The sequence below is a fragment of the Odocoileus virginianus genome, chromosome 32, assembly GCF_023699985.2.
Source record: "Odocoileus virginianus isolate 20LAN1187 ecotype Illinois chromosome 32, Ovbor_1.2, whole genome shotgun sequence".
Taxonomy (NCBI): Eukaryota; Metazoa; Chordata; class Mammalia; order Artiodactyla; family Cervidae; genus Odocoileus; species Odocoileus virginianus.
This window is the reverse complement of record NC_069705.1, coordinates 17,394,939-17,407,137: the sequence shown is the minus strand read 5'-3', so window position 1 is coordinate 17,407,137 and position 12,199 is coordinate 17,394,939. Positions and strand designations below refer to the sequence as shown.

Here is a 12,199-nt window from a genome sequence, read left to right as displayed (position 1 = left end):
CAAGGAAGGATGTTAACATAATGATTTTTGCACAGAGTTGTCCCAGGCTTTCTGGAAGGGTAAAAGAGTGGCAAACAAACCCCTGGAACAAGAAAATACTGGTATGGAGACAGCGACATTACAAAGCAACATCAACCACAGGTTTTAACAAAGACAGTAGGGATCTGGTAAGCCTTTCCACAAATTCATGGGAGACAGTCTATTAAGAGAAAAACTATTAATACAAGTGTCTTCAAGACTTTTTTCTCTACTAGAAGCTATCTAGTATAGAAACTCTGACTTAAATCTGCAGAGTATGTATGCATTTGATTTGAAAGGGTATGGCTAAAACATTTAGCCAAAGTCTCTATCAAACTTAATTCTTGAGATTCCCTGGAGGTCCGAGGTTAGGACTCAGCTCTCACTGCTGAGGGTCTGAGTTCAACTCCTGGTTGGGGAACTGAGATCCTACATACAAACAAACAAGCAAACAAAAAACAACCAATAACAATAAACTTAAGAATTCTGTATTCATTGAGCCTTTTGAGATTTTTTCTTTAGAACAATTTAGCAAGAAAAACTGTCTTACAAAAGAGTTGGGGGAAAAAAGCTCAGTTTCTCCTCATTTTAATCTGTTTCAGGAGATGCTAAGAAATACTAGAAAATTGTGTTCAGCTGTGGGAAAAAATCCAAATGAAAGAAATATCAATTTTTCCATTGTTTGGGAAGTTGTATTAGAGAACAGAAAACAGAAACAAATATCAACTCCAGAAGATAGATAAGCAACACATGTTTAGGTATAAAATTACACTGGAAAATTAATAAGTGTGTTATGAATTTGTCAAATTAACACATTAAGTGGAGCACAGGGAGCTGGGTGGTAAGCCAAGGTTCAACAACAGATCACAAGAGGAAATGAAATAAAGAAGTTCATTCTTCACAAGCTCTAGAGAAAGTACTTGACAAGCCTCAAGGAACCACAAGGAGGTCAAGGCAGAGAGCAGACAGAGAGAGACCAGACCTGAGGCACATGCCTTTCTTAGTGTCTGTGTGAAGCGCGAAGAGCTGACTCATTGGAAAAGACCCTGATGCTGGGAAGGATTGAAGGCAGGAGGAGAAGGGGACAACAGACGATGAGATGGCTGGATGGCATCACCGACTCAATGGACATGAGTTTGGGTAAACTCTGGGAGTTGGTGATGGACAGGGAGGCCTGGTGTGTTGCAGTTCATGGGGTCACAGAGTCGGACACGACTGAGCGACTGAACTGAACTGAACTGAAGTGCTTTGGGCTTCCTGGGTTAAGCCTATATTGATAAACTCAAACCAAATGACCAGGGTTTTGGTAAGCCACATGGGCACAGAAGGGCAAGGCAGTGGGAGGGAGAGGACACAGCTGACTAGCAGTCCTGTCAGAAACCCGCAAGTTCCTGTGACTCTGAGGGTCACTATGTAGGGTATGCACTTGCTTGAGGAGGCGTCAGTTTAAGGTCACTGCAGGCTGCTGGGCCAAATCAAATGGATGCCAACAAGAAATACCATGGAGTAGCTTAGCTAAACTCTCAACCAAGCTTGAGATGAAAAGTAGAGAAATGATCAGTGTGGCAAGATTTGGGTAAAGAATTAAGTCAATTAAGTTCAATTATCTAAGCAGGTGAGTTTTAAAATAATTTTTAAAGATGTCTGAAAAAAAGAAAGTCTTTTGCTGAGATAAAAGATCTTAACAACACCTCTGGGGGAAAAAATACTTTTCAGCAAGTTTGTTAGCCAAGTACATGTACTTTCCAATTACAGATCACTGGCTATGCAAACACCAGGAACTAACATTCACATGCATGAAATGACCTATATTTCTAGTCTTGGAGAACCAAAGGCAGCAGTTCTCAAATTACAGTCCCGAGACCAGCAGCGGCAGTATCACCTGGAAATTTACAGGCAATGAAAACCTTCTGGCTGGATCCTAGACCTATTAATCAGAAACTCTTAGAGCTAAGCTCAGCAATCCATGACTTGACAAGTTCTTCAGGTGATTCTGATGTAAGCTAAGTTCTACTGGTAGAGATCTACTGGTAGATAATGCTGAGGAAAGCATCCCATCAGCTACGTAAGAACCATTCTTTTCTTTCTTCTTTTTAATATTAGCAGTCTCTTAACCAGTATTACTATTAGGTGAAAGAAATACTCTTAACTAGGGACCTCACTTTCAGACTTAATGCTCCTGCAAAGGAAGAATCCAAAAGAAATTTTATAAGAATGTGGTTTTGCTTTTGGGGAAGGGAAGGGAGGCAGTTATTCATTGAACAAGTATTTAACAAGCAGTTACTTTGTTTCAGGCACTCACCAAGAAGGAAAGACAAGAAAGTAGAGAAAAACTCTGAAAGACACCAACAATTCTATCCTGGGTACTATTCAGTGTATTCCTAATAACAGACTGTCTATTCTTGGAGTACACCTAGAGAGTAACACCCACATGAGTAATAAGGCATATAGATTGAAAGCAATGGACTAGCAAAGCAAAAAATCCTTGGTTTATCCCTGATGATCTAGAATCAGTGGTTCTCAAACTTTTAACATGTATCAGAATCACCTGGAGGGCTTATTAAAACACAGATTTCTAGGTCCCATCTCTGGAGTTTCCATCCTCAGTATTCTGAGGCCCCCAATTTTTTTACTTCTAATAAACACCCAAGTGATGCTGATGGTCCAGGAACCACATTTTGAGAACCCCCAATCTAGACGATCAGGCACAAAACAAATGTGGGCATTCCACGCAGGAAAAGTCTAGGGATTACCAGTACATTCCTCAAGACTTATTTCAATTATATCTATTGCTCAGATTTAGTTTGCTGCCCTCAGGGCAAAGATAATAGGCAAGAGAGAGATTACCTTTTAAGCAATTTTATCATGATAAACTGTGATCAGCTGTCTATGTTGGATCAATAAATCTCCAATATGAGGGATTTCCTAAACTAGAAGCAAAAACTGGTCCTCAAACATTTCCATAATTGTGATGCAGAAATCCAAATCTTGTTTTAACATTCTGTACTATATGGATGGACGTCTCTAAAAATTTGAGGCAGACTCTCCCTTCGGGCGCAAGGAAAATCCTGTATCTACCTAATTATATGCAGCCAAATGAGAGTAAAGTTAGAAGTAATTTACATGCTTTAAAGACTATCCCAAGAGCCTGAGCTATGGGGAAAGAGCACTTCCAGTTCAGCTGCTTTTCAACAGGAGAATAATTAAAGTTAAGGAGTCCCCAAGGCTTAAGCGTCCCCTGGTTCCTTTCCCTTGAGAGTCTAGAAGCTTTGAGAAAAATAGATCAAGTTCCACAAAGAGGTCAAAGTCATTCTGGCTACAAAGGTGAGAAAACAGATGACTCTTCACTAACACAATCCTCCAGTCCTTAGTCCTCCCTTCAAACTTCTCAAATGCCAAATTCTGATTGGCTTGACCCAAACAGAATCATTCAACTATGGAGTAAATTAGCAAATGATATCTTGAAACCTACTGCATACACAAGAAGATAACCTGGATTACCTAACTGGATTATCTACCCTTATCCTCCATATCAGCCTTGTTTTATGCTATTTATAGATAAATACAACTTGGGAGTAACTGTTACTATTAGTGAGCCCAAGTATTAAATATAAAGAATGTCTTCCTCTAAGATACTGAAACACACTGTATTGTAAACACAGTGAAAAGTCAATGACAACAGCTAGAAAGTTGCCACCTTGCCTGCTTAAAGTCACTTCTTGTCCTCTCTATGCAGAAACAAGCAGAGAGATGGTTGCTTAGCTGAAGACCTGGAAAGTAGATGTTTTGCTGAAAAGTGTAAAATATGTAAGTTGTGTTACAAGACTGTGAAAGATGAAGGATAGATCAATATAACCCCAATCTTGAGTGCACTCTCTGCTCAACAGATGGAAATTATTTGTAAGAGGAGCCAGGGAATTGTTGAAAAGCACAGGGATTAAAATTAGTAGGTAATCTATTATGGCTATGAGACTTTTTAAAAGACGTTAGGGAAATATGAAGTAATAATCAGATGACTAATGATAATCACATACAATTTTCAAGAGGCTTAAAAAAACCTTGGAAGAGAAATAACAATAAAAGCAACCTATAATCCTGGTAGAAAGATTATCAGTTACTTTCTCTGACAACAAAATAATCTCTAAAATTGGTCAGATCTAAAACCCACACAATTCTTTTTTTTTTAGTGTTTATTTATTTGGCTGCATCGGATCTCAGTTGTGGCACGTGGGCTTAATTGCCCTGGTGACATGTGGGATCTTAGTTCCCTGATCAGGGATTGAACCTGAGTATCCTGCATTGGAAGACAGATTCTTAACCACTGGGCCACACAATTCATTTTTCTTTATGTAGGAAAATAACTAGATATGGGGCATCCCTTGGTAAGTATCTAACTTGAAATGAACCAATGCTGAATCGACTTTTCCTCCTGCACTGGCCTGTTTTCTAGTTAAAAACCAAGAGATTCTTCAGACTGCCCTCTAAGATCAATGAACTGTGCACTGAATCATTCTTGCCATTAAAGATGTTCCTCTTGTTTAAGAATATTAAGCTATCTTACTTTATTGGTCCAAGGAATTCAACAGTAGTTTAATTTTCTACACATCTTGTTATGGAAAATATAGCCACCAATCATATTCACCAAATACGGTCCACTGAATGTAAAAGTAGGAAATGTATAGCTGAGGCCAGAAACATAAGGTTAAAAAAAAATTTTTCCCCCCAGTGGTCATGTATGGATGTGAGAGTTGGACTATAAAGAAAGTTGAGCGCCAAAGAATTGATGCTTTTGAACTGAGGTGCTGGAGAAGACTCTCGAGAGTCCCTTGGACTGCAAGGAGATCCAACCAGTCCATCCTAAAGGAAATCAGTCCTGTGTGTTCTTTGGAGGGTCTGATGTTGAAACTGAAACTCCAATACTTTGGCCACCTGATGCAAGGAGCTGACTCATTTGAAAAGGCCCTGATGCTTGGAAAGATTGAGGGCAGGGGAAGGGGACGACTGAGGATAAGATGGTTGGATGGCATTACTGACTCAATGGACATGAGTTTGGGTGGGCTCCGGGAGTCGGTGTTGGACAGGGAGGCCTGGCGTGCTGCAGTTCATGGGGTCGCAAAGAGTCGGACACGACTGAGCAACTGAACTGAACTGAAACTATGTATATTTGTAATGGAGTCATATCCAGAAAACACTAATACACAATTATAACTTCTAAGTAAGTTTATTTAATTATCCATCGTTCTCATGAAAGAGACAAACCATTCACTTAAAAATTAATCTTTTTCCCATGGTTGAATTTGAGACGATAACAACCAGCAATTAACCAATATTCTTTCACATTAGTAACAAACTAATAAAATGTGCATTCTTACTAACATCAGAATAGATTTTAATATATAAAAAACAAACAAGTAGTTACCAGTGAGAGGGAAGACATAGACCCAGACAGACTAGAAACTTAAAAGGGCTTCAAAGAAACCTGTAGGCAAACCTTGAATATTATCAAGTTCCCAGAAAAAAAGGAACTAGAATACAAGTCATAGCACCTTAGGCAGAGAAATGAACTTGGATCAGTTTTCTTGACTTCTGTGATGTTATTCTTTTGCTAGACTTTTAGTCCCACTTTTGGATAGCCCATAAATACAGCAGTGACCAAAACAAAATAAACAGAATAAAGTGCTATTAGCTTTTCTTCAGACTCAACAAATTTGTAGCAAATAATTCTTTTAAAAAATTAGCACAAGTAGTTCATACAGATTGTTTTAAAGAGGAGATTATTTAACTTATGCCCTAGATCAGAGATAAATATACTTTTAGCAGCAGTTTGGTAAAGCCAGATCACCTGGTTCAAAATTCTGTTTTGCCTCTTACTAACTGTGCAACTTTGGACATTTAATCTCTCTGTGCCTCAGCTTCTTCATATATAAAACTAGGAAAATCAGTATCTATTCAGAGGCTGCCCTGGTGGCTCAGTGGTAAAGAAGCCGCCTGCCAGTGTAGGAGACACAGGTTTCATCCCTGATCAGCGAAGATCCCACGGGCCATGGAGCGACTAAGCCCGTGTGCTCCAGTTACTGTGCCCCAGAGCCCGGGAGCCCGAACTACTGAGTCCTCACACCTAGAGTCAGTGCTCCACAAGAGAAGCCACTGCAATGAGAAGCCCACACACCGCAACTGGAGAGTAGCCTCCGCCAGCCCCAGCTGGAGGCGAAAAAGCCCATGCAGCAACACAGACCCAGCACAGACAAAAATAAATACATAAAAGTTATTTTAAAAATTCTCAGCAAGCTAATTCAGTTAATCAACACTCTCCTATTGTACTGGTTAACTGAATTAATATATGCAACATAGAAAAATGATTGCTTTATAGTCAAGTGCTCTGTAAGTGTTGGCTATTACTGGTGTATATTTAAATCACATAAAGAAGTGTAATTTTTTAATCCTTACAGTTTAATATTAAACATCTAACATTCTTCCATCCTTTTGCATCTAGTTACACTATTTATTGACCTGTGAAGCCCTATGCTCTTTTTAGCCTTAAGAAAGAATAAGAAAACGCAACACGCTTGCTAAATGCCTCAGATGGATAGGCACAAAGTATTTGAAGAAACTAAAATACTTAGTTTAATTGATTGGACGGGGTTTGAAAGATGCCTGTAAACACAAAATTTGGGTCTTCTAGAGACAGACAGATGGATTTGTGGAACATTTAAAATGTGTTCACTGAAGTTACTTCCTATTCCCTGGCTAATTATGATACCATACAAATACACCCCACAGAATCTAAGGGATGTATAAACTTTAAATAAGATTGTCATTTCAAGGTAAAAAGGGCTTACAGACTTCCCTGACCACCACTACATTGCGTAATTCTACTAATAAAGAATCTGGCTTTACAAAAGCTTTGTCCCTTTTGGACTTGTTCAATTATTAATGGCACAAAATAGTGGTAATGTTTTCATCTATATTAGGAAGTATTTATTCATATCTTCCTTTATGAATCATTTTTTTGCTCATAGTTTCTGTTAAGATCAAGCATTAAAATGCTTATGTGAGCTTTAAAGATCTCTCAAAACAAGGCTTTACTTGTAAGTTAGAGTACAGAACACTGCCTTATTAAAACAGAGGTCACAGCAAGGTGCAATAAATGTGGATTAATGGGAAAAACAAAGTATTGGCGGTCAAAAACCTAAGCTTGAGGTTCCTGCTCTGCTACTAACTAGATATTTCAGTTTATAAAACCAAAAATGTGTTCTGAAAATAACCTCTTTCAAGTTCACCGGTAAATTTATTTTGTGAGGAGGGAGTCTCACACTCTTTAGAAAGTCTGTTAAGCTATATATCTTCTCCACAAAAAAAAAAAATGAACACAATTCACTCTTTTTTGGCAAAGAATTAGGAACTTCTGTACTCACTGAAGTCCATGTACCCCAAGTTTAGAACTTTTAAATGAGACAATTACAATGGTACCTGCTGATTTAATACAAAAAATGCCACTTACCCATTTTCATTACCCCCACACTTTGCAGTTTGGGTGTTCAACCTGTAAATATATCAGAGCTAATAAGTTTATGCTTAGAAAACTGTCAAGAAAATGCCACTTTATCCTCATCAGCAAAAGGAAAGTGTTTCCCCCCACTTGAGGAGTATGTGCTCACCTAGGAGGTTTGAGATTTCTATCCTGACAAGCTAGACCCTCAAACCAGTGATTTTCTCTATTACATTGAAAGTGTGTTAGTCGCTCAGTCAAGTCTGACTCTTTGCGACCACACGGACTTGCCCACATAGCCGGCCAGGTTCCTCAGTCCATGGAATTCTCCAGGCAAGAATACTGGAGTAGGTTGCCATTCCCTTTTCCAGGGGATCTTCCCGACCCAAGGATAGAACCCAGGCCTCCTGCATAGCAGGCAGATTCTTTGCTGTCTGAGCCACCATGCATTATTGTCCTCAAAATTCTCAAACTGAATTACAGTAAACCTCTTGAAGAAACTTAAAAATAACAAAAAAATTTTTTGTATATCTAAGGTCTAATAAGCACTACCAAAGCTACCCAAAAAGGAAACTTAGGTTCTGATAAGGACTGAACCGTTGATATGTATTCACAGCCGCACTGCTGAAAGCCGCAGCAGGAGCTTTGCCAGTGTCTCAGCTGTTGTAATTAAAGACAGGCCCTCAGGAGCAGCTACCATTAGTGTCGAAGTGCTGTAATTACAAAGGCTGTGCATTGTGTGGATTACACATTTCAAGCATACAGAGTTGCTACCAGACCTCAGGGACCATCTTTACCAGCAAAACTGCTCATTAAAGCAATCGTTTTCTCTATGCATGTGTTTAAAATTTTCTAAACTTCGCTTAGCTTGTTGGGCAACTTTACCTAACCATGTAAAACAGAAACATCTCTATAGAAGTTCTGACAGTCTAACTCTACGACTTGACTAATTTTAAAAACCAAAGCATTACAAAGTAAAAACCAACCACCCAAGAACATCACTTATAGACACATCAGATCAACAAATAAAATACTGCTGCTTTGGAAATAACTGTTGGACCCCCAAAAAAATCACTTTTAAAATAAATAAGTATAAGCAACAAAATATGAATAGAATAAAACAAAGATTTAGAGGAAAGCCAATTCCAACTGTGCAACACAATCATGGTTCATGATCTAATAGAAAAACGTGCAGGTACTTCAAACCCTCTAAATCATCCTTCAATAAAGTATATTTATTTATTTCTAAATAAATAAGAAAGGAAACAGGAACACAGAAAAGCAAACCAAAGTAGTATGCTTACAAAAAAAATCATAATTGCCAGTTTTCTAAAATTAATCACCCAATTAATAATTGGGTGATTATTTTCCCAAACTTAAGATTTTGCAACCCAAGTACAGTTTGATTATTGTTGTTTAGCCACCGAGTCCTGTCTGACTCTTGTAACCCCATGGACTGTAGCCCGCCAGGCTCCCACATCCATCTTTCTTGGGGTTTTCCAAGAAAAAACACTGGAGTGGGTTGCCATTTTCTTCTCCCATGTATCTTCCCGACCAAGGGATAGAACCCCCGTCTCTTGCATTAGTAGGTGTATTCTTTATCTCTGGGAAGCCCACATTATGATAGCCTTCAGCATAATAAAACGTAATTTTACAACTTAAAAGTGCCCATGTACACTTGTACTCAGAGTAAAGTGATTCTCACATAACTTGTCATTGAGTAGAAGTGCAATAATATTTATTATCAATAAAAGTACTATAATTATATTTTACTGGTTCTATACAGTAATTTTTACATATTCTTGACATACATAGAGCTATAATTGACATCACTTTCAGGTGTACAACATTCCATATGTATATACTGCAAGAGGTGAAAACATTAACATATTAAATGATAAAAGTAAAAAATGGCTAAAAATTATACTAACATTGAAATTATCACTAGCCACTAGTTAGAAATTCCAGAAAACATAAACAAAAGTTAAGCTATTTTTTCTCGTCGTTCAACAACTGAACTCTACAGATAATTCTCCCCCCCCCCCCAGTTATATGAATTCTTCCATACGTTTTTTAAAAAGAAAATGTACATGGGTATTCAAGATACTTTAGGCATTCTCTTCAAATTTTTACATCTTTATGTTTCAGTAAGGTTCGGATATTTAAGTATCAGGGCAGTAAAGCAGACTTGTTTTTGTTTTAATTGAAAGCTTTTAACAAAGTGAGCAATGACCGAGTATTGAAAATGTTTCTAAATTCTGACTTCACTCCTCCAGTCCCCTTGGGCCTCAAATATTAAAACGGTACCCTCTTTCCAATCAACAGTATCTTTTGAATGAAGTCTAAAACCTTTTAAGAATGTCTCATAAACGAAATTAACAGTTTCCTAAATGTGAACTCAAAGACATTTAAAGCCTGTACTACTTCCATTCCCTCTACACACACACAACACACTGTCGAAAGGAGAATTCAAAAACTTAAGTTATAATTTTATGCCAGTCTGACTTCATACTTTGAAACAGTCCCATATTCATCTGTCGCTCCCAAAAGCGAATAATGCACTCACAGTTGGGATGCTTCACATTGCATTTGGAATCCACAATTTTGAAAACTTGAGGTAACTGTGGTTAAAGCCTTGCAGTTAGCAACAACCTCAGCCTGTTTTCTGTAACATCATTAAGCATTACTAAGTCATTTCTTTCCACACAGCCATGACGGCGGCCAAGTACATCAAATAAATATTGAGAAACTAATTGGAATATACTGAGCATTCCAAACAAATGGAGAAAATTCAACCCTAAGTACGGGAAGGAAGTAAACTGCCTTGAAAGATGTAAGTGGGCGCGAGTTTAGGAAATGGCTCAAACTAAACTACCTGGCAGTCGGGAGACGTTTCTGCACCCACACCACAGTGGGATCTTAGGTGTTTCACGAAGATCAGAGAGCTGAATCAAGGAGTCAAGAACCACCGACGACACAGCAGCCTCGCAAACACTCCACCCAGCCCTTACAACGGCCGCATCGCCCGGGACACGAGGCGGCCGCATCGCCGGGCGCGTCAGGTCCGCCCGCCCGTCGGGGCTGCTCACCCCTCGCTGATGCCCGAGCGCCCTTCGCGCCCCGCTCCCGAGCCGCCCACGCCTACCCGAACGCGCCGAAGTCCACCCGCTCCGGCAGCGAGACAGCCGAGGGCCAGCGCTGGCGAGCATCGTCCGGAGAGCGCGGGCTCTGCTCCGAGGCGACGCGGCGCGCGGACGGCCGGACCGGCCCGGGCGGCTCAGCGCCTCGGGGCGCCGCGAGAGCAGCTGTCACGCCGGCGGCTTTCGGCGTCTCGCGCTCCGCAGCCGCAGGCGGCGCGTGAACCTGAGGGGGCGGCGGGTGCCGAGAGAAGCCACACCCACCAGGACGGCCCCGGCCCTACCCCAGGGTGCCGCCCCACCCCCCACCTCAGCCTCCGCGGCCCGCAACGAACGCGAGTGACTTCCTTCCGAAGGCCCGCAGGATTCCATACTCTCTTCACTGCTTTCGGGCGACAGAGAACCGCGGACCCCTGGGCGCGGGCGACGCCGCGTCCGAGCTATGGGGCTTCCCCCTCCTGCTGCCTCAGCGTCCCTCAAGAGAAGCTAAAAGTTAAGCTAAAAGTTCACTCTAGGCATCGGGGCGTTCACTCCCCTCGCAGGCCCCACCTTTGGGTCCAAAGGCTGAACTTCGTGATAATTTTACATTCTCTCTTGAATTCAACCTGGCATCTTGCTGGCTGCTAAATCGCCTCTCCACCAACGCCACATTTGTCCCACAAACCTTGAGCAGCCTTCTGTGCCCGGCCAGTTCTTCAGAATCCAAATTTTCGAGGCGATACAGGCCATACAGAACTTCCACCAACCTGCCCCCGAAGAAGCTTCAGGAAGGAAGCGGGCGCTCCTCAGGCACGTGTACCTACGCACGCGGAGGAGTCTGTGCCCCGAAGATACACATCTGAGCCTGCGCAGACAGCGGAGCCAGCGGCCTTGAGGGGGCGGAACCTGAGGATGGGTGTGGGGGGGCATTGGGCCTGGGGGGATTGGGCGATTGGACCCTGAGCGTGAGTTCTGTGTCCCAACGTGAAAAGCGCCTTCACCACATACGCTATTTGCACATGTGAAGTTGAAGTAAAAGTCGCTTAGTCTGTTGAACTCTTTGAGACCCCTAGGGATTGTAGCCGCCCCCGCTGCTCCCCGCCCCAGGCTCCTCTGGCCACTGGATTCTCCAGCAGGAAGACTGGAGTGGGTTGCCATGCCCGTTTCCAGAGGCTCTTCCCAACCTAGGGATCGAACCCAGGTCTCCTGCATTGCGGGCAGGTTCTTTACAGTCTGAGCCAGAAGGGAAGCACATGGTAGACCTTAAATAAAGATAATTTTGTCAAATGGCTAAATGGTCTATTCCTGCTACTGCCATCCTTTCCTTGGGGGCCTGGGTTCTCTTCCACAAAACTGAGTAAAGTGGGCACTGTGAAAATAAGTTTTCAGTCATCTGCAGAAGGGGCCATTATGGTACATTTTTGATGACTGTAATACAAAAAGTTTTTGAAAAACAGTGTATGTTAGACAGCTAAAGACCAACTGCCCTAGCTGAAGCTTGTGCTTGGAGGTAGTAAACACTTCACAACAAGTTTGAGGGATAAAAATGACAAGATTTTAAAGACTCCTTGGATTA

General features: G+C 41.3%; 1 protein-coding gene across 3 annotated transcripts in view; it reads right to left on the bottom strand.

Annotated features, from left to right (window-relative positions):
* TEX15 (testis expressed 15, meiosis and synapsis associated) overlaps positions 1 to 11,446 on the bottom strand; it is a 71,619-nt gene extending 60,173 nt beyond the window's left edge. The window contains exons 1-2 of one of the 3 annotated variants that reach the window (XM_020879078.2): positions 10,383 to 10,563; positions 7,520 to 7,561 (exon numbers count right to left, since the gene is read on the bottom strand). The gene's annotated coding sequence lies outside the window, so the exon portion shown is untranslated. Of the gene's footprint in view, positions 1 to 7,519; positions 7,562 to 10,382; positions 10,564 to 11,308 lie in introns of those variants that run through there. The other 2 variants (XM_020879082.2, XM_020879079.2) reach the window with 2 other exon arrangements.
* Positions 11,447 to 12,199: the final 753 nt, after the last annotated feature.